This window comes from Polypterus senegalus, chromosome 5 (assembly GCF_016835505.1).
Source record: "Polypterus senegalus isolate Bchr_013 chromosome 5, ASM1683550v1, whole genome shotgun sequence".
Taxonomy (NCBI): Eukaryota; Metazoa; Chordata; class Cladistia; order Polypteriformes; family Polypteridae; genus Polypterus; species Polypterus senegalus.
This window is the reverse complement of record NC_053158.1, coordinates 53,200,680-53,225,010: the sequence shown is the minus strand read 5'-3', so window position 1 is coordinate 53,225,010 and position 24,331 is coordinate 53,200,680.

Here is a 24,331-nt window from a genome sequence, read left to right as displayed (position 1 = left end):
CTTAAAAGAATCGAGAGGCAGCGGGCATCACTGAACTGGAACACAGAAGGAGGAAGAATTGCTGATTTATTGTTGCTTTATTTTATTATTGTGGATAATTGTTAGAGAGGTTTGTAGAAAGGTGCTTTTGGAAAGAATAAAAATCCTGTATTTTGTTCATATATTGTGCGCTACATTGCTCTGAATGTGGTTTGGGGTTCCCTGGCGCCCCCTTGTGGTTACACAACATATATATATATATATATGTACAGATCAATTAAATTATATATTTGTGATTTGATCAAAGGGGAACCCCAGAACTACAATATAAGTTATCCCTTAAAATGAATCAAAAGAATCAATTCACTTAAACGGGTAATTTGAAAGAATCGATTCAGTAAATTGAATCAAAATGACCACCACTAATTATAAATTAGTATAAAATATAAATTATATTTTTTTTTTTCTACAGCCGTCTGGAGTTTTTTTTTTTTGTTTTTTCTGTCCACCCTGGCCATCTGACCTTACTCCTTTTCTATGTTAACTAATGTTATCTTATTTTAATTTCTTATTTTGTCTTTTATTTTTCTTTTCTTCATTATGTAAAGCACTTTGAGCTATTTTTTGTATGAAAATGTGCTATATAAATAAATGTTGTTGTTGTTATAACATCTATAGTATTGTACATCTTACTATTAGGGCTGAGACAATTTTTGAGCTGCTTTCACCATCCTCTGCTGCTGCATTCATTTTGACTGAGCTGCTCTGGGGTGTGGAACCTAGCATTGACAGTCCAGAGAAACCAGCAGTAGATGATGGTATCCTCAATGTGCAGTGTGCCCCAAAAAGGACTCTGATGAAATACATACCATAACAATGGAAATCTGCCTCATGTTCGGTGTGTGCAGTGGACTCATTTGATAGGTAGCCAGTATCCACAAACTGTGTGCTGTATCTGTAATACCGTATAATGCACAGAAGTAATGTTTGGCTAAAAGAAATAAATCCATTTCAAAGTCCAGGGACAGATTCACTTAACTTTTGCAAAGATGTGGATTTTTGATACTCTTGGTTTTTAAATTATCATTATGTAGGCCATTGTCAATGTAGGGCAGCACAGTGGCACACTTTTTAGCATGTGCCTGTATGGGTAACCCATGTTTTGTTCTCCCACCAACAAAGATGCATGTTAGTTTGCCTAGATCATTTATATAATGGAATAAATACAGAGACTATCCTTATCTTTTCCAACAAACAAGATTCTCCACACTTGAAATGGTATTTCACAGTGGTGAGTCGTCAGTTTGAATCATTTTTATTAATAATAAAAGGCTTCAAAGTAAAGATGGAATGCATTGCTATTAAATTAACTCTACAGCGTTCCATCATGGAAACCCTACAGTGAACAAAATAACCTTATACTGCACATTGTAAAAGTGAATTGATAAGGCGGCATGTTTTTCCTCAAAGGTGATGTTGTCAGGAAATAGAAACATTTTCACATTTCTTCAGTTGGACCCCTGTTGGTTTTAGAAAAATATGAAAGAGAAAACTAGATGGGAGCTCATACACAGATGTTCAGCTCGAATCCAGGTGCAGATTCCTTAATGTGAAATATGGAACCGCACACCTGTTTGTGATTATATGGACCAACGTGCAACTAACCCATATAATTGAGCTATGAGCCACAAGTTTGTGTTATGTAATGGACAGTTGCCCAACTTTTTATATGTATTTTTTAATATGTTAATGTCAAGCTTAAGTAACAGATCCTTTTAAATGTATATAGATTTAGTAAACTGTATACTCAATTCAATACAGTGCAAAGCTACATAATATAATAAAGTATGTATTCAACAATCCATTTCTACGACCATTGTCCATTACAATGTCATGAGAAGCATATCACAATAGAGCACCTCCAGTGTTGAACAGTCCATCACAAGGCACAGCACTCACACTCACTCGCTCATTCCGTCTGACAATAATTTGCTACACTTAGAACAAGGGAGGAATACTGGAGTGCAAAGTGGTGCAAGGACCAGACTGCTAAATGTTATTTCATCACCAGTTCACAGTTTGTAAATTCTCAGATTGAAACTCAGTTACATTTTTAGTAATGCACTTGATCACTTGAAAGGCTCTCAGTGAGCAAATGAGATTCTCAGATGCTCAGTATGAATGAAGTAATGTTCAAATGAACTCAAGAGATTGTTACACTAACGATCGAATGACTGAGCACTCCTTATCAGTGAAAACTGTAAATGTAAACTAAGCAGCAGCCATGGGAATGGCCCCAAGAGACCACATCCATCCATTAAAATTTCCTTCTGTTTTCGGTCAAGGAGGCTAGTCATACTCCTGCACTCAGTCCCACTAACTAGTTTACCGTCACTATTTAAACTAACAATTATGTCTTAGAAATGCGTGTAGAAGTCCATTAAAAGATATAGGCAGTGATCAGACCAGGATTCAAAACCAATGAGGCAACAGCGACAGCCAATGCACCATCCTGCCACACCAAAGAGGCAATAACAAATGCTAGAAGAAAGAGCAAATAAGCTAGAAAATACATTTTAAAATATATTTAAAAATGAGTTAAGTGGAACAGAATGCTCTATCCAAAACTTCTATTTTGTATATGCTACTTACCCCAAGTGTTTTGTAGAGGTGAATGAGAAAACTCTTTATGTTTTCATGGAGAACAAAAATTAAAAACTTTGTGCTATAATGCAAGCCAAAGGTGAGCATTGTTGCAAAATGGCACACAATAAGACAAACACCAATTCACATTGGATTAAATTTTTTGAAATGAAGATTGGACTCTTGACCAGTGATTGAGGAGAGAAAGATCTTCAATTATGGGAATGCGTTTCCTGTTTCTGATGGACACTGATCTTTCCGGAAATATCTGTTTAATAATATTTCAGAAAAAAATGAATGTGTATTTATATGTTGTGAGCAAACACCTAAATGACTGACGTGGATTGTGCAAGAGGAGCAATGTGAGATTTGTTTTTTTCGCCATGGACATTTTCCAGCCTTAGTTACCATTGCCTTGTATAATGTCGCAAACTTTTTGATCTTTGTTCTCCATAAAAACATGAGATCAGATTCTCAGTCATTACTACAAAGCACATGAGTTAAGTAACATAAAAAACAATATATTTTGTTGGAGTATTTCTTTAATGTCAAAAAAAGTAGGGTAAGTAACATATGAAAATATATCATTTTTGGCTAGTGTATTCCTTAAATGTAAAAATTCATATTATATATAAACTAATTCTCTATAGATTTTTGTTCACCACTTTGCTTTGCTATTGAGAACCAAACCATATACTGTATAGTGGATATTTCATACACTACTTTTGCAGTGTAATACATTTTCACTCCCTGCAGTCATTAAAGTCAGTCATTTTGCCTCACACCTCATATTAGTCCAGACTGAAACTTTTTGAATTCATAGAATCAAGAGTTAGTACGTAGCCTTGCCAATAATATCTAAAACAACTGGTCTGGTTATAAGAGATTCTGAAATTTTCATTCCTTCATTACAGTTGTATATTTTGTCTTCTTATATGACTTTTATGATAATAAATAATGCAGATGTGATAGCATCTTGTGAATGGTGAAAAGTCCTTCAGATGGTTTTTGACAGGGATACTGTTTTGCAAAGTGTAAGAGGACCAAACACATCACAGTCATACTTCAGTGAGCACAAATGTTTTTTATTATTACACCAAAGAATCTTCTGCGTACATTTTATGTAGTGACCTATGTACATTTTAGGTAGTGACTGTAAAATCCATTTGGGACATTAAGCCAATAATGAGCATGAATTTTGAAATAAAACAGGTATGCTGACAATAACTATCTTTGTTGCATTTTAGAAGGATTTATCTTTACTAGACAAAAAAGCTTGCACACACACACACACACACGCACACACATATATACACATCTGTGCTGAATCACTCACATGTTATTAATTATCAGGTTGTTAAAAGCCATTGGGATATTCTGGATTTTCAAAGGACTTTTTATGTGCATGTATGCAATCCATCTCATGCATAGAGTATCTGCATATTTGTATTATTAGTCCAGGTAAAGATAAGTGGACAGGGGTAAAGTTTATTTCACCCCGTTTCAGATCTAAAGAATGTCTTTTAGCAAAAGTATGGGACTTTAACATTATCAATTCAGTTTTATATAGCATATAGTTTAATTTAAATCTCAGAATAATGAATAGCAGTGAATCGCTTTTATTAAATTCTTTGTAAAAGAAATATAAGTAGTATCCAATATGACAACCAACACGGGGTCAAATACTTCACAAAATCATGCAGTTATAATGTGCAGAGACTTCAATTATGTCACTTTGGAAGGAACTATGACAAATTTATATCAGTTTGTCTCTTGTTGTCCTTGAGGAAATAGCAAGGTGGACCTTCTCTCTTTAAATGTTAAAGTTGCCTTTAAGTGTAAACTTCTGGCACCTTTGAGCAGATCAGACAACAACCTTATTAATCTTATTCCCAGCTACAAACCTGATATTAGATGGAAACCTGTTATCATCAGGACAATAAGGAAGAAGACCCTGAAGGCTGAAATGGCTGTGAATGACTGGAAATGACGGGTGAGTCACATTGGGATGACATTAAGGGACTCAGTCACTACAACACAGACTATATTAACTTCTTTGTTGACACTGTGGTACTCTCAAAGACAACAAGCCCTCCTAATTACTAAGAACCTAAGAAGTCTCTTGAATGAAAGCAAGAAACAAAACACAAATAGGATCTGATGGTCAAACAGTGAGTTTTTAAGAAAAATCTGAATGAAGGAAAAAGCTAAAAATAGAAAACAAACTCACTCAAAATAACATGAAAGATGTCTGAAAGGGACTGGTCACAATTACTTGACTCAAGCAATCCAGGACTCAGGTGCTAGAAGGGGATGTGAACAAAGCTAATGCCCTGAACCAATTTTTTAAATAGATTTTCTCTTCTGCTGCCACCTTCTTCCAATGATTAGTGAACCGATACCATCCCTACTACATCAACCACTCCTATCACATCAACTGGAATGGTCAGTGAGAAGTCCACCACTCACCATCAGTATGAGATGTCCATAAATAAAGACCAAGTATGGAGGTAACAGAGGAAGCCACAATGGGACCACATCTGGTATTTTGGGACCAGATCAAGTCAGTCTTTGAGTTCTAAAGGCCAGTGCTGACCAGCTATGTCGTGACCTCTGTCACCTGTTCAGTTTATCCCTAAGACTCCAGAAAGTGCTGTTGCTGTGGAAAACATCCTGCGTTGTTCCTGTTCTAAAGAAGATAGGCGCCCCTTCATCCAGAAATTGTCCTGGACTATATGAGTCCTCTTGTGGTAGACCACCTGGACCTACAAAGATTTGAGTGGAGGATGCATTTATCATTCTGCTCCCCAAGGCCTATTCTCATCTGGACAAAGTTAGCAGTATTGAGTGGATTATGATTTTGGATTTCTCCAGCCTCTTCAGTATCATCCAGCCATTCCTGTTTAAGGGTAAATTCAGGGATATGCAGGTGGATGAGCCTATGGTGTCCTGGATAATGGACTGTCTGTTGGGCAGACTGCAGATGTCAGCAAAATTGGAGCACCACAAAGAACAGCCCTATCACCCTGTCTGTTCCCCCTGTACACCTTGGACTATAAATATAACACCGGGTGAAGAGCTTAATTTCTTGTTGCAAAAAGAAATGTCCTCAACTTAACATCAACAAAATCAACAAACTATTTATTGACTTTTGCCACACCAAAAGGACTGAATGCAGAGTTAGCCAACTGCTATTAGTAATTGGACATCCATATTATTAACAGCCTGGAGTGGTCTCATAACACAGTGGAACTATATAAGAAGGGGTACATTCAGAGATATGCAGGTGGATGAGCCTATGGTATCCTGAATAATGGACTATCTGTTGGGCAGACCGCAGTTTGTGAGACTCTAGGACTGTGTTTTTGAAATGGTTCTAAGCAACGCTGGACCACCATAGGGAACAGTCCTGTTTTCTTTTCTCTTCACTCTGTACACCTCAGGCTATAAATATAACACCAGGTGATGCCACTTGTACATATTTTTTTATTATTATTATTATTATTATTATTAGGGGGCTTTGCCCGCTCGCTTCACTCGCCAACCCTCAGGCCGTTTGTTATTTTCATGGGAATTGTTACATATGCATAATAGAAATAACTATTTTACATTACAGCGAGTAATTAACCATATTAAAAAATAGTAAAACATAATAATTTTAAAGTAAATTATGTTTCATGTTGCATTTGAGTTTTTCATTGTGTTGTACGACTTCATTCTGTTTGGCTTTGAAATTAACACACAAATATTTTTTTAACTCACACTTTTACTGTAATACTTCAGTAAACACAATTTTTTAAATAAACTTTTCATTAAAATCGCATTGAATTTTGATTCTGTGTTTGGACCTACAGTACATTATGACAACACAACATATAACTGCCCATGAGAGAATTTCATTTCTTTCTCTCTAATAAATAATAATAATTAGTAGTATTTAAAGACACTACAGTAATACTTCTATAGATCTATTTGGACCTCTTCTGCTAGTGACTTTGCAATCTAGTTATACATATTTTCCAGAAAGAATAGCTATTACGTTGAGGGCAATGTGGGTTTGCTGGCAAATACCGGTAAGTAGATTTCAGTTAATTAATTAGTTAATTTTGTTGCTTATTTGAGAGAAATATTTCAAGATGACAGTTTCTGATAAACCACATTTAGCAAAAATATGCATTCAATCTGTGTGTCACAAATGTAGATGCTGGAAAGTACAGGCTATCAGGATTAAAAATACCTGCTGTTGCAGTTCATGGCAATATTTTTTTTACATAAGATGAGTATAGCTGACACTGCAATTTGCCTCTAGTACTATGCAGGATCTCTTGTTTTTTTCATAACTTCTTTGGTGGTGCAAAGAGGTACTTGAGATAAGGCATTCCCACAATGTTATTAATTAGCTTGTACATAAACATTTTCAATTATAATGTCAAAAAGTCTTTTTAACTTTTCCTAGCTCAGATGCCTGACATGAATCCATGAAAACATCTCTGCTCTGAATAAGAAAGGAATAATGATTATATCACCTTTGATAACAATGCCATCCACAATTCTACTCTGTTCTAAGCTTGCTTTACCTTTTGTGCCTTTTTATAAGGATTCCTTCAGATCTGTGAACCATTATCTGTGTGTTTTTATTTATGTGGATGTTTTAAGCTAATATCCATTGTTTTTCCTCAATCTTGTGCTCTTGTATGAGATCTAAAAAAATGTTGCTTGGACACTGTGACCTGCAACTATTGTTTAATACTCACTTGCAGAAAAAAGTATTCCATAAAGAATACAACCTTTAAACTAAATATGCTTTGCTCATATAGTTAGCTAGAATAATTAATCATTCAAAAGTTACAAATAATTGAAAAGGTTTGAGGTTTACAATTTCAGAAAATTGTGTTCAAATTGTGAGTCAAAATAAATGTAGAAAGAGGGAGAAATTACACAAAATGTGTGACCGAGGGAAAGGAAAATTTCATTAAACAATGGCCTTACTAACTTCACCTGCCTGTGGTCCAACTAGAAAAACAAAAGAAAAGTAAACAATTCTATCTCAGATGTTGTACGTTGCCTTGGATAAAGGCATATAAAATGTAATAATATTATTTGGTCACCTGAGCTACTTACTCTTGGCCATGCTATACACAATTCCACATGAGTAAAACATTTAGATCAAATCCTGCTTTTCCTAGTGACTTGGCTTTTGTTGATGGTGTGACCTCCAGTGGGTGCCACCAAGCTCCCTAACGCCAGACACAACCACATCAAGACAGTCCTGGGTGTAAATATATATATATTGTGGCGGACGGCTGGGGTTCCTGCCCAGTTGGGACACCTGGAGGAATGAAGGACTGGGAGAGGAGCAGTACCTCCCCTGGAACACGAGAAGGCAGCCACCCTGGTGGGTGTTGGGACCACCACCAGGGGGTGCCTGAATGGTTCAGAAGCCATAGTAGGAAGGTCATCAGGGAGCACCCGGAACACATCTGGGTGCAACATAAAAGTAACCGCCTCACTACAGTCAGGGAGCCGGAGTTGGGAGGCAGAGGATGGAGCTTGTGAGTGGAGTAGTGAGGGCGGCAGTAAAAAAAAAAGAAGGACTGAACATTGTGAGTTTGAGCATTGTGTGGTGCTGTACAATGGAAAGAAGAAAATAAAAAAATGTGAACTTGTGTAAGTGTGCCTGATGTGTCTGTGCCAGGTTAACTGTCTAGTGTCACAATATATACAAGTATATATATATGCATTGTAACAAAGAGAGAAGGAGACAGCAAAAGGGTTTAGGGTTTTCCGGCCCCGTATATTGTCGACACCCCACAATATACTCAAAAAAAGAAACGGGTCAAATATACAAACAATACAGTCCATACACGCGACGACTGGGAATGGCGTTGCGGCCATTTTAAAGAGGAGGAGCCGGAAGTGGAGGGATGCTGGGAAGGAGCCGTAAGGGATGATGGGACCGATGACGTCAGGAAAGATGGCGGAGGAAGGGCGGAAGTGGACGTAGTGCGGGCATTCAAGGCTTATGATGGCGGAGCGTCTTTTTTTCTGAAAAGAAGCACAGGAAGAAAGTTAATACCCGCCATTCCCTGCCGGCGAATGTTTTCCCAGGTGTGTTCAGATCCTTCCGCGGTTTCCGACTCGCGCGTGCGTGACACGACCCCCCCTTAGCCCAAGACCGTCAGGTCGGGCGGACCGTACCGAGAGGTCGTGGATGCATCGGCATTGGCCTGAAGGGTGCCACGACGATAAGTGACGGTGAACTTATAGGGCTGCAAATCCAGGAACCACCTGGTGACCCACGGATTCGACTCTTTATGTAGGGACATCCACTGAAGTGCAGCGTGATCAGTCACCAGAGTGAACTCGCGGCCCAACAGATAATACCGGAGATGAGTCACCGCCCACTTAATGGCCAAGGCCTCCCGCTCCACCGCCGCATACCGGGTCTTCCGGTCCATCAGTTTCCGGCTCAGGTACATTACGGGGTGCTCGACACCATCGACGCTTTGGCTCAGCACGGCTCCCAGGCCTGTGTCCGAAGTGTCGGTCTGGAGAATAAAGGGAAGCCCGAAATCGGGCGTCCTTAATACAGGTGCCGACGTTAGGGCCTTCTTTAGGTCACTGAATACCTGGTCCGCCTTGTCGTTCCACACCACGTACAAGGGAGCACCCTTCTTTGTCATATTGGTCAAGGGTGCTGCTCTTTCGGAGAAACGGGGCACAAACCGGCGGTAATACCCCGCTAACCCCAAGAAAGCCTGCACCTGTTTCTTGGTATTCAGACGGGGCCATTCTAAGATGTCTTTAATCTTTGAACACTGGGGTCTCACCTGTCCCCGTCCCACGAGGTAACCTAAATACTTGGCCTCCTTTAAGCCAAAATAACACTTTCGAGGGTTTATGCGGAGGCCGGCTTTAGTCAGGGTTGTGAGGACAGCCGAGACCTACAGTAGATGTTCCTCCCAGGTGCCAGAATAGACGACAACGTTATCCAGGTAGGTGGCACTGTAGGACTGGTGGGGCTTCAGCACTCTATCCACCAGACGCTGAAAGGTCGCTGGGGCCCCGTGCAGCCCAAATGGGAGGACCTTGTACTGCCAGTGTCCACTAGGGGTACTAAAGGCTGTTTTTTCTCTAGCGGATGCCGTTAAGGGAATTTGCCAATACCCTTTCGTCATGTCAAGAGTAGTCAAGTACTGAGCCGTACCTAGCTGCTCAAGCAAGTCGTCAATGCGGGGCATCGGGTAGGCATCGAACTTGGAGACCTGGTTTAGACGTCTAAAATCATTACAAAATCTCCAGCAACCGTCTGGCTTAGACACGAGGATGATAGGGCTGGGCCAGGGACTATGGCTCTCTTCAATGATGTCCATGTCCAACATTCATTGCACCTCCAACTCCACTTCTGCGCGTTTTGCCTCCGGGAGTCTATAGGGCCTCTCCCGGACGATTACGCCGGGGTCTGTGACTATATCGTGCACAATCAGAGAGGTCCAACCTGGTGACTTGCTCACTACTTCGGGGATAGCTCAGATCACCTGGGTTAACTCCTGCCGTTGTTTGGGCGTTAGCTCCTCACCGAGGTTAAGGGCAGTCATGCACGAGAAAAGGGAGAGGGATCTACGGGAGCCGGGAAGCTCCTCTCTATCTTTCCAAGGTTTCAATAAGTTTATATGGTAGATCCTCTCGCTCGGTCGAAGATTGGGCTGTTTCACCAAATAGTCGACGAGTCCTTTTCTTTCCTTAATCTCGTATGGTCCCTGCCAGTGAGCGAGTAATTTAGAGTGGGAGGTAGGAATGAGCACCATTACTCGATCCCCCGGGCGGAACTCCCGGAGGATGGAGTTATGATTGTAACACCGGGCCTGTGCTGCCTGCGCACGCATCACGTGGTCTTTCAGGAGGGGTCTGATTTTAGTGAGTCTGTCACGCAGTTGCGCTACGTACTCCAATATGTTAGAGTAGGGCAAGGCTTCAGCCTCCCAGCCCTCTTTTAGTACATCCAATATGCCTCGGGGTTGTCGCTCATACAATAATTCAAAGGGGGAGAAGCCCGTGGAGGCCTGAGGTACCTCCCGGTAGGCAAAGAGCACCAGCGGGAGGAGCTGGTCCCAGTTCCTGCCGTCCGCGTCGACTACCTTGAGGAGCATCTGCTTAAGCGTCTGGTTAAAATGCTCCACCAACCCGTCGGTTTGCGGGTGGTAGACAGACGCTTTCAGGTGCTTTATCCTCAGTAATTTGGCCACCTCCCTGAACGTATCCGAAGTAAAGGGTGTACCCTGGTCTGTGAGGACTTCTTTGGGTATACCGACTCTGGAAAATAAATGGACTAGTTCCCGAGCGATGTTCTTTGTGTTTGCGGAGCGCAAGGGAACCGCCTCTGGGTATCGGGTGGCATAATCTACCATAACCAAGATGTATTTGTGGCCGCGGTTCGAGGGCTCGAGGGGTCCCACTAAGTCGACCCCTATTCTTTTAACGGGCACATCGATAAGGGGTATAGGGACGAGAGGCGGTCCCTTCTGGGAATCTGGCGGATTTGACATTCCGGACAGGACTGGCAAAACCGCCGGACCTCTTCATTTATCCCAGGCCAGTAAAATCGGAGCTCAATTCTCTCCAGGGTCTTCTCAGCGCCGCGGTGGGCGCCTAGGAGGTGGGTGTGAGCTAGCTCACATATCTCCCGCCGGAAGGTACGCGGCACTAACAACAACTTCCGCACCTCGCCCTCATGGGTTGCCACCCGATACAACAGATCATTTTCGAGAACAAAGAAGGGCTTGCGTGGAGTGGAAGCGTCGGCTTGTGAGCTATTTGGCAGAACCACGGCATTCCGGGCGAAGCACAGGGAATCATCGTTCCACTGTTCCCTCTTAAATGAAGCAGGCGTGGACCGAAACTGGTGATCCAGACTGCCCAGAGGGTCTTGTGGACTGGCCCTCGGAAGAGTCCCCTGGCTTGTCCCTTCCCCGGTGGAATCTTCCGGGTCAGGGAACATCGCTGAGGAAGCGTCCTCCGAGGATCTAGCGCCACTAGGGCCTGCCCCAGAGCATGGCGTGGAGACCGCGGGAGGGGCGCCTTGTCCCCTCATTACCAGATCCAACGAGGCCCCAGGAGTGGTGAGTGTCTTACCGCGGTTTTTTTCCGACCAGTCATGTCCCAATATCACTGGATAGGGGGGTTCGGGCAACACCGCGACCATCAGTTTGGTTAAGTCCCCCTTCCAGGTGATGTAACATTGTGCGGAACGGTATGACTTTGTCCCCCCATGTACACAAGTGACTAGCAAGTGTTGTTTTAGCCACTGTTGCGGTAACACAAAACGGCGAGCGACAATGGTTATGTTGCTGCCGGAATCGAACAAAGCCAACACCGCGTGCCCATTCAACAAAACCACTCCCGTGTTCGGGGTCGCCAAGGGATGCGACGGGGTACAGTACCTTTCCGACTAGGCCCAGGTGCAGTACATCGGCTCCGCCGTGTTGTTCAGGGGGCAGGCTGGCAGCAGATGACCGACCTCGCCGCACTTGTAACAGCGCGGAGAGGCCGGCTTTTCCTTAGGCCTTACCGGGGCTTCCGCAGCGCGTCGAGGGGGCTTGGGGTTGGCCACCCGCCCCTGTCGGTTCCCGCGAGCAGACTTTTCTGCCTCCCCCGACTCGGAGGACCGCGACCTGTCGCTCCAGGACTTCCAGGAGTCCCGGCATATCCTTATAAGGATGCCGCCGGACCTGCTGGGCGAGGGAACTGGGCATGGCATTGACAAGGCCCTCACAGGCCACCTGCTCCACGACCTTTCGGGCCTGTGGCCCCTCTGGCCTTAGCCAGCGGCCCATCTTGCCCCAGAACTCGAACGCCTGGGCACGGGCAGGTTTTTCAGGGTTAAACTGCCAGTTCTTCCATTCTGCCACCTGCTGGCCCGGCGTAATGCCATAGTGAGCCAGGATCTCCGGTTTGAGGAGGTCGTAGTTCACGGCTTCCTCCTCCGGGAGGTCATAATAGGCCCACTGCGCGGGTCCCTTCAGGTAGGGCGCCAGGATGGATGCCCACTCGGACCGCTGCCACTCGTTCCGGGTGGCCGTCCGTTCAAAGATTCCAAGGTAGGACTCTATGTCGTCCGCCTCTGTCAGGGGTACAAGGGGTGGAGGCGTCAGTTTGGGCGGGTCCTGCCTTGCTCGTTGGGCCTCTGCCAGCCTAGTTTTCGTAGCCTCCAGCTCCCGGGTGGTTGCGGCTTGCGCTTGCTGCAGGGCCTGTAGTTGGGCATTCATGTTCTGCAGCACTGTGTTTAGGTCCTGTCCCTCCGTCATCTCTGGGGATCCTCTATCCTGCCGACTACGCCAATGTAACAAAGAGAGAAGGAGACAGCAAAAGGGTTTGGGGTTTTCCGGCCCCGTATATTGTCGACACCCCACAATATACTCAAAAAAAGAAACAAATATCAAATATACAAACAGTCCATACACGCGACGACTGGGAATGGCGTTGCGGCCATTTTAAAGAGGAGAAGCCGGAAGTGGAGGGATGCTGGGAAGGAGCCGTGAGGGATGATGGGACCGATGATGTCAGGAAAAATGGTGGAGGAAGGGCAGAAGTGGACGTAGTGCGGGCATTCAAGGCTTATGATGGCAGAGCGTCTTTTTTTTCTGAAAAGAAGCACAGGAAGAAAGTTAATACCCCGCCATTCCCTGCCGGCGAATGTTTTCCCAGGTGTGTTCAGATCCTTCCGCTGTCTCTAACTCGCGCGTGCGTGACAGTATATATATATAAATACAGGGTGGTCCAGATCTAATTATGCAGATCCAGATTGTCTGGATGACTTTGATTTATGCAGGAACGATTCTAGTTCGGCACAAATACAATTCTTCATGTTGTCAGTTCGCACATTTCTCGATGGTCCAGGATTTTTCGGGTGATTTTCTATGTAATAAACTTAATAAGTTATAGCGTAGTGAATATTGCATAATTAGATCTGGACCACCCTATACAGTGGTACCTTGAGATACGAGTGCCCCAACATATAAGTTTTTTGAGATACGAGCCGTCACTAGGTTAATTTTTTGCCTTGAGTTACAAGCCAAAATTCGAGGTACGAGCCATCAAAGAGCTTGTCGTCGCACATTTTGAGGAACTGACGACGGAGGAGTTGACGGAACTACAGACGCAGCAACATATGGATGCAAATAAAAGTGACAAAAGTGTGGCAAAAAAGAAAAAAACTAGTGAAGAAGAAAATTAAGTTAAGCAAAAGTGAAGTGAAAGAATTTCAATGAAAGTGAAGTGCAGCATCTGCAGTGATGCAGGCTTTGCATCAGTCTGTTGTGGTGAAAAAGCAGCTGAGCCAAAAGGCAAAGCTCTCAGTTTACTGGTCAATCTACGTTCCTATCCTCACCTATGGTCATGAGCTATGGGTAGTGACCGAAAGAACGAGATAACAAATATAAGTGGCTGAAATGAGTTTCCTCCGCAGGGTGGCTGGGCTTTCCCTTAAAGATAGGGTGAGAAGCTCGGTCATCCGGGAGGAGCTTAGAGTGGAGCCACTGCTCCTCCGCATTGAGAGGAGCCAGATGAGGTGGCTCGGACATCTGATCAGGATGCCTCCTAGACGCCTCCCTGTGGAGGTGTTCTGGGCACGTCTAACCAGGAGGAAGCCCTGGGGAAGACCCGGGACACACTGGAAGGGACTATGTCTCTTGGATAGCCTGGGATCGCCTCGAAATTCCCCCGGAGGAGCTTGAAGAAGTGGCCAGGGAGAGGGAAGTCTGGGCATCTCTGCTCAAGCTGATCTCGGATAAGCGATCTCGGATAAGTGGTATAGAATGGATTGATGGATGGGAAAAATTAATACAATACGCTAATCGGCCCTGCCAATATCTGTTTATTTCTTTAGAGTCTCTTTTATGTATTAGGTTTTATTTTGTTTGTATACAATATTCGTTCATTGTAAATATATTTTTCTTATGTTGAAAACATCCATCCATCCATCCATTATCCAACCCGCTATATACTAACTACAGGGAGCTAATCCCAGCCAACACTGGGCACAAGGCAGGAAACAAACCCCGGGCAGGGTGCCAGCCCACTGCAGATGTTGAAAACATTTACCAAAAAAATGAGGTGGTTTTTTGACGGCTGGCACAAATTAATCTCATTCAATTAATTTCAATGGGGAAAACTGATTTGAGACACAAGCATTTTGACTTGCGAGCTCGGTCATAGAATGAATTAAACTCATATGTCAAGGTACCACTGTATATATATATATATATATATATATATTGTAATGAAATAAAGTACAAACAAAACAGATCAAGGGTTGGGGGAATTCCCTGTAAAATGTTGGTCGATCCGAGAAAAGTAAAAGACCGATACTGTAGTCAAAGATAAGTAAATCAGACATTTGACAATCCAAACAAAGCTTAGAACTGATATAACAAACAGGAAAAGGAAATTAATCTTGACGGAAGTGACATTGATAGTGAGAGATGGACATGACATTATAATCAGGAGCCGGAAATGAGGTCATCGGTAAGAGACCGGAAGTGAAGTCATCATTCGGAGCCGGAAGTGACATCTTTGGAAAGGGACCCAGAAGTGGAGTCATTAGAGGGTGATGGGATGGACTTTATCCCATGGGTTTTCTGCAAGGTACATTCTCTAATCTTCTGTTTTTCTGTTGAGGAAGGGAAAAAGGTTGTTAATACTCTGTTCTAATCCCCCATCTTTTGTTCTTTCACACTCAGCCGGGCCCTTTGGCTGCCCTTTAATCATACATGTGTGACATATATATATATATATATATATATATATATATATATATATATATCCTCTTTAATAAAACCCTGTGTGCTCCAGGTGTCCGTGTGTGTGTGTCTTCTGGTGAAGTGCGCATGCAGGCAATATTAATTATACTTACTGTATTGTCATGTACGTTTCTATTTTATTTTTATTGTTATTTTACTTTAGGCTTCTTGAAAAAATATTTTTGACAAAAAATAGGTCAAGGTCCCTTGCCATTTAATATAGACTGGACCTACTAATGTTCATGCAATACTGTTCTAGCGCCCGTTATTGTAACGGGCTTAATATCTATATATATATATATATATATATATATATATATATATATATATATATATATATATATACTGTACTGTATATATATACTATATATATATATATATATATATATATATATTAGGGGGCTAAGACCCCAGCTCACTTTGCTCACCAACCCCCGTTTTTGTTTTTCCGGATACACACTTTTAAGATTGTTTTTTTCTTTGAATTGTTGCTGTTTCATTAGTTTCACTTTTATTTCAGAACTTCTGTAAAAACAATATTTGGAATCTTTCGAGTCCCAAAGTGCTGAATCTTTTTAATGAGGTTAGTAAGACATGTGTTTAATGACTTCGTACCACAATTCAGGTTAGGTTTCTCTGTTTGGAATTTCAGCACAGACAAAACGATCTACATCATCATCAGTTAATAATTTTTTTTTGCAAAGTAACCAATAAATGCATGTGAGGTAAAATCTGTTTTTGAAATTCTCTTGACTTAAACTTCAAAGCCTTACAATATTTACATACTTCTGACATATTACCTATGTCCATATATTCAATCTCTATTCGCTTTTTAGTTATTTCTCCGAGTAATAATTTCTCTTTCTTTGCGCTATTGCGATGTTTACTTTGTTTGTTTTGACACTGTTGTTTTATTCTGCTTTCATATTCTGTATCTTGCTCTGCATGTGTTTCTACGAGTCTTTTGAATTCCATTTTTCATTATCTCTAACCTGCTCTGCATGTGTTTGGCCTCTTGTTTTTTAAGCTCTTTATGTTGTTTTACTTTGTTTTCTGCTCTTTTATTTCTGACCTCGCTTTATCCTGCTTTTGTTTCAATGACACCTGGTCTGTGGTGAATACTTTCCCGTTTTCGAGTAATAATTTCCGTTTGTTTGCGCTCCTCAGATCTGTACTTTCTCTTTTTATACTTTCCCATTTTCCTACATTCATATTCTTTAACTTTCTCCACATGTGTATCGCGCCAACTTTTTTTTTTGAGCCTTTCGATTTCCACTGCTTTCATAATCTCTAACCTGCTCTGCATGTGTATAGTGCCAACGTCCGGATTGGACATGCTTTTTTTCAATTCCACTTGTTCCGAGTTGATAATTACTTTCCTTATTTTCTGAATTTGCACCTAGATTATTCTTTTTCTTTTTTGTCTCTCCAACGCTTTTGAGTCTGCTTTCTCTGCGCTGCTTTCTGCCTGTGTACAGCAGCTGTCCTTTTGCCACTTCGCATCTCTGTCACTCGTGTTGTGAAGGGGGTGGGGGTAGTGAGGGTTAGTTTGGTTGAACGCACGCTAAGGAGAAGCATTCTGATCATCTGCAGGCTTTTTGCTGCTGGCGAGCTGCGTGTTTTTCTTGTCTCTTGTTGTTGTTTTAAGAGCTGGGAGCACATGAAGCGTGTTCGCCAACAGGAATCCAACAACTGCAAGGTTTGATGTCCATGGACTTGTTTTAAATGATGTCTCACTGCCTTGTCTCGCGTGACATTGTAAACACAATACTTGTCCTTTATTTACGGCCCCGGGCATGGTTAAATCTCTTTCTCAGGACGTATAATGTTGCTCGGGTTGTCAAGGGGTTGGGGGGAGGGGGTGGCTGAACACATCCTAAGGAGGTGCCATCACACTGCTATCAATCTTTTGTGCTGTACTCCGCCCTCCCTCAATCGGACCTAACAGTCACTTAAAACAAAAAAGGCTTCTATCTGGCTGGGACGCTACAATACTTTTGAATTTTACTGCTTTCATATTCTTTACCTTTCTCTGCATGTGTATCATGCCATCGTTTATCTGAGCCTTTCGAATTCCATTTTTTATCTGCCTTTTTTTCTCTCTGACGCTTTTGGGTCTCTTTTCTCTGCACTGCTCTTTCTTCTTCTTTCATTTACATTTCGTCTAGAATGCATTGTCCTTATACGCTTTATATGTGCTGAGAGCACAGGATCCGTTTGTGCTACGTCCCTTTACACGACTGAGTGTTATTTGATATTTTTGCGTCTCGCGGGTCTTTTAAGTGTCCTCCGAGAACTTCCAAGAAGATCACATATTGCCGCCCTGCTTTTCCTTTCCAGGATTTTTTTTTGTAATATATATATATATATATTACAAAACATAATATATATATATATTTTTTTTTCAGCTAGGTTTGGCTTTCTGACTTAACTCTTGAAGCAAGTTAGCTGACTTTTATGATAGACCTGGAAATACTTCCATTGGCATGGCCTTGCATAATGGAAGAACTTTCAGGTTATACGGAAGCCTCCCAAACCAGGGAGGTGTATTCCAACAGCACTCCCTAGCAGCACTCAAGGACCCTGACAGGAATGCTCTTCTAAACTACAAGTCCCAGACAACCCTACAGGTATCCAGACTGGAGCCAAATCAGAGGAGCACTGACCCTGTCATACTGGGGAAATAAACTGTTTAGAATCCGCAGTCCATCCATTATTCTTTTATCCCAACCGGGATTTGAATCAATAACAATCCTGCGGCTCTTCTCATGTTGTCCTTCTGCTACAGCTTCTGTTACAGCAGGCAAGGATTCACATTCAATCCCAGTCGGGACAGCAGTCCATCCATTATGGTACTTATAATGGCCATTGCAAAATGCAGTTTTACAAGAAAGTGTATTCTTTTGAATTAAAACTGGTAATCAGTAGGAACAAAGTAAAATATGATTGTACATTATTGACATTATTAGATGTTTACAGTTTTCATACTTTACATTGTTCACTCTGGTCAGACACTTCTAGACACCTAACAGGCCAAATCTGAATTACAGCCCATTCTAATATTTCTTTAAAAGGCTTGCCAAAACCTCAACATCAAACAGAAGAAACATTTTTGTCATTAATATGTCACACTGTAAGAGTACCTTTCAAAATGAGTTGTGCAAGTGAGATGCCAAGTTGCAAACACTTCTTTTATTTTGTGAGTCATAAAGAAGCCAAGAGTCACATGGCAGAGGCCTGTGGCTTAGTAACAGAAAACACAAAGTGTGCCAGCTGGAGGCAGCACTTGGGTTTTCCAAATAATACTGCAAAAGAAAGACTCTGACATTAGATAAAAGGTGGAGAGTGACAAAAAGATACATCTTGATCGTAGTCAGAGTGAAATCTATTTGTGTTTGGCAAGAAGGGTTGCTCTTTGCTTATGATGCTTCTTATTTTGAGAAAGCATTTTTGAGATATTGCTAATTTCAATGACTTTTATCCCTATTTATTTGTTTAACATGCCTGTCATCTGTAAATTGTGGAATATTCTATCTAGAAACTACTTTATAGGTTTATAGGAACATTATTGTCACATATACATAGTATGGTGAAATGCTTGCTTACATGTGCTACTCAATACGCAAAAAGTCAACATTCAAACCAGTCTTTGTCAAAACCACACAATCTTCCATTAATAGAGGATGAGCATCAAACTAGAAGAAGTAGGAATTTAGGGCACCATGTGTAAATGAGTACAAAATTGGCATAAATAAAAGAAGTAAATGGTTATGGTGTTTGAGGAACTTTTTGTAGAATTAGGTGTTGTCACTCTAGGATCAGTGCTGGGACCACTGTTATTTTCAAAATATATAAATGATCTGGATGTAAATATAAATAACAAGCATTTTAAGTTTGCAGCTGATACCAATCTAGGAAGAAGGGTAGATAATATAGAACTGGCTAAACTATTACAGAGGGACTTGGACAAGGCTTGCACAAGTTTATTGCAGATGAAAGTTAATGTAACTAAATGTAAATAGTTGCACGTAGAAAGTAAAATTGTTAGATTTGAATACACAATGGGAGGTCTGAAACATGAAATTCCGATTGTGAGAAAGACGTAGGAGTTATAATGGACTCATTACTGTCTACATTAAGACAGTGTACAGGTTAGTTACATGGCAATATATGTGTAGTATAAGTCAAAAGAGGTTATGCTTAACGTTTTATAATGCACTGGTTAAGCCTCACCTGGAGTACTGTTAACAGTTTTGGTCACCAGGCTACAGAAAAGACATGGCAGCATTAGAAAAAGTCCTGAGATGAGCAACTTGGCTGACTCCAGGGCTCAGAAGTATGAGTTATGATTGTTAACACTAAGTTATGAGTTAAGACTGAAGTTCAGTTAAACCTTTTTAATTTAAGCAAATGGAGATTAAGAAACGCTGTTATTGAAGTTTTTTAAATTATGAAAAAAATTAGCACATTAGATCTACGCTGTTACTTTAAAAAGTGTTCAACAACAACACTATTATGAATACATTTTGCACAAAGTTCGGTATAATTTCCTTCACAAAGAAAACAATATAATGAATGGAATGAATTACAAAGTAATGTGGTAGAGAGTAGAACCTTAGCGACCTTCAAAACTTGATTTGATGTTAATTACATGGATAGAATTGGTGAGTTTTGTTGGGTTGAATCAGTGGTTCTGTCACAATTGATCTAATTTCTAATGCTCTATTGCTATTTAGGGTTGAGGGTGACCAAACCTATTCTGGACGCACCATTTACAAGGTGAAAACAAGCACTGGGCAGGACACCAGTTCATCATAGAATCCACTTATGGGAATTTCCCTTATTCATTTAGAGGAAATTTATACTTAGCAGTTCACCTAAGCTGTACATCTTTGTGGATATGCAAGGAAAACTGAAATACTCTGAAGAAAACCCACACAGGCATGAGGTAAATGTGCTTGTAATGGTGGATTAGAATGAATAATTCAGAATGGGAGGTTTAAGTCTGAGGCTGTGACTCAATGTTTCCTGATATCGTTATCGGAGTACCCCTCAACTCCACACCCCTTTTTGATGCTTGACAACAATGTGTGATCAAAAAAAAAAGGAAGGATATTTATTTCTTTATAGGTAAATACTAAATCATGTAAGACAAGCCTAAAACAAAGCCAGTAAAGGAGTTATACGATATTCATGTGTGATGTGAGTCAAGAATGTGGCAACCACAGCTGCAACTTGACACTTGTCTGAAAAAAAGGGAGAAACAGTCTATGGGTATGTGGTTGTGCTGGCAATGCTGTTACAGGCAAAAAGAAAAAAATGAAAAACAAATTACGAATCAGAAAGAAATTGTCACAGAATGGGCCAACTCTTATTGTAAGAGAAAGGAGAGTCAGAGACATCAGATTTAGAATGCACTGAACCAGCTCTTGCATTCTTCCTTGTTTTGCATTTGCAAAAATTGCTTAGGTGCTTTTCCATATGCTAGAGTCAAAACTAATTGCATCTTTGAAAAACAAGGAATTTGCTTTTGCAAAATTTTCCTAAATTGCCTTTGCCGAATTTGCATGCTAACTGAATTGTTGTTTAGACTTTGTCTGAAGAAGACATCTGTTTGTGAATGTTCAGGTCTCTGCCTTATAGAATGTAACATGTAAATTGTGTTTTAACAGTGCTGTCAAGCTATGACTAATGACTATTCAGTGTCTATTTTCTCTTGTCACAAAAACAAAATATATGTGATTTTGTGCACTGCATTTGTCAAAGGCAACTTGAATTATCATTTATACTTTTTGAAGCAGAGACAGAGATGGAGTTGGAGAACAACTCTCTGTATTTCTTTGTTTGAGATTTTTCACTACTTAGTCAATAAATGTCCATTATTGCACAAAATTCAGACCCAGCACTATTACAAGAGAAGTCTATGAAGCATGCACCCATTGCTGAAAACAGTCCAGTTTAGAGTTTTGGGGATCAGAGCTTCTTCCATTATACTGTATTATCAGGGACAGCATGGCTCATCAGCTTGTTGTAGGAAGCAGGAACTCTCCCTGGATTGCGTGGCGCTCCATTGTGCATCATGCTCTGACTCACATGCATTGTATGAAGATAATATAAATCATCAGCCACCCCAATTTCTGAGATGTGGAAGGAAACTGCTGCAGGCATAGGAAAACAGTGAATGATTAGTACATTGAAGTTGTCCCTTTAGATCTCAGGCTTTATGTTACCATACTGCCTTATTTACTACTTTGGAATGCTTATTCATTACTTATTATCATTTATTTATATTATTTACTTTAATTTAAACTTAGAAAATTGGATATGGTGGACAAGTATAAATGAGGAATACATTTCAGCTAGAACATTTTCCCAGATTTCATCAGGGAGTTGTTCCCGTAGATAGTTCACAATGGTCAACACAGCACTATCTAAGAGAGAACATCTCTTATATATATATCGTCCTGCTTCCTTCCTTCCGACACCAATCTCCCTTTTAAATTTAAACACACACAATTCCCACTCAGACTCGCCTTCTCCATAACTATCAACTAGTCCCAAAGGCAAACGTTTGCAAAGATTTGTGTTAATCTACAACAACCAGTCTTCACCCATGGTCAGTTGTACGTGGTTTTTTCTAGGATTAGATCTTTTGGCTCATTATCTGTCGTGTCCAGCAAAACACCTATTCACTGAGTCTTTCAAGAAGTATTTCTTTCTTCTTGATTTCTGAATTCCTTTCTCACCATTTTCCGTTCCTATTCTTACAGCGGCGTATACTACGGGGCGTCGGCTAGTATTTAAATAAATTTAGGAAATTGCACCTTTTTACATTTGGGTTCTGTTTAAGAAAACAATCTATATTCTGGAGTCAGAGTAGGGAAATTGTGCACTTTTTTCAACTTAATGTCTTAAAAGAAGTGTGATTTGGGCAAATGGAATTTCTTTGATATCTGTTCTAATGAAGCAAATCATTTTCTTAAATGAAAGATTGCAGGATGAAATTCAGTCAAAAAGCCAATAAAAGCTGAATACCAAAAAGTCAATAAACTATGATGTCTAAACCCCAAACATTAAACAAAGATGGTATTGCAGGAGAATGCTAAATTGTGAGCAAAAAACAAATGTCAGAAATAGATTCCTTGTCTTTAAACTACTTTTCTACTTGACGAACCCAAGGAAAACTAAAAACAAATTAAATAAAGCAGCTGATCATATTAGTCATTATGCCAGTGCAAAAGCAAGTGTATGATCTATAGCTGCACTGAATGTGCCAGAATTGTTAGAGGGGCTATGACTGTAAGTTTTGGTTTCTTGTAGCACTGTTTGTTTGCTGTTTAAGTGGTCTTGCATTCTTAAGGAAAATGGCAGCAAAGGTATACCATGACATGCAGGACAAAGAGAAGGAGCTTTTGCGTTGTCCCAGTTTCAAATGTTGGACTACACGGGACCCCAGGATTTAACACTTCCAAATAGGTTCACTGGAGGGAGGATGGGAAAGAGTCAGAGGTGGTTTGGTGAGTTTGGACACATTTTGTGCTACACCAGAACATTGGAAAAAGTTTGAGAAGAATAGGCCAGTCAGCCCAACGCAGATCACTTATTCGGTCAGGCTAATTTCTTGAAATGTTTAGTTTTGGAAGTCCCCAAATTTCTACTCTCCACCACACGACTTTGTAACTTATACCATGTGTTTGTTTTTCTTAGTGTGCAAAAATAATTTCTAATTATTGTGCAAAATTTACCTTTAGTACGTTTCCAACTGTGTTAATGTTTTCCTGTTGAACTAATTCCTTTTATAATTTTAAACAATTCAATCATGTATCTTCTCAACGTCCACTTAGTTAAACTAAAAAGCTCCAACTCTTTTAATCTTTCCTTAGAGCTCATACCACTCAGGCCCAGAATCAGCATAGTTGCTGTTCTCTGGACTCTTTTTAACACTGGTGGTCAGGTGCTTAATCCATCCCATTGGATGGACAGGAGTTCAAGTCCTTCTATAATCAGGCACACAACAAGGTTAGATTTTGTTATTTTGTAATTTGTTTCTTACTTATTTTGTGTTCTCTTTGTTTCTAGCACTTAACCATTTAATAATTTAGATGTTTGTTGGCTGTGTTTGTATTATTCTGGGTAACAAAGGTAAATGTGAGAGCACTCTGTTTTGTTATTACATGTTTTCTTCTTCTATTTTTTACATTGCTTTCATACATTTCAAACCAAAAGTAAATTCCATGCAAGATGTTCAGTGTGACCATTTTATGGTGTTCTAATCAGTAAGAAAAAAACAGTTTTATTGCATTAATTTAAAAGCTGACAAGTGTGTGTTCCTCATCTTTAGCAAAAACGATAACTGTGTAGCAAAAAGAATCATTATACCATCACAAAGAAAGTTAGTTAAAAGCTGGAATTCCTTATCATGATCCACAAGCAAATAAATCTTAAATTAAAAGGTATTAGCAGTAGTGAGTCATTCACTTACAGGATTTCTTCCTGGAGTTAAAGTGTTTTTTTATATTTCTAAAGCCTTTGTGGGAGCATCCCTTAGCCAGTATCAGTGGAGCTGTCCTCTCTGTGACTTCTTCATCTTCTTTAATATAATCAAGACAGCTTGTGAAACTTACCCCTGATCCCAATTAAAAAGCAAACACTAAAATAGAAAGTTAAAGTCCAGTAGGAATAGTGTGTATGTTTGACAAACTAAAATGGAAAATCCAAATTAAGTTGACTTTTTTTTCCTCTTGATGCTGCCAGAAAAAACATCTGCCACTTATAGTATTTGGGAAATATGAATTTTCTGACTAATAAGCACATGCTACTTGTTTTAGATCTTAAAGTGATAATGATCAATGGAAGATGGTTTAAGTAGTGTTTTATTTATTCAGCTCTTCACAACGTTAAATAGCTTGCAA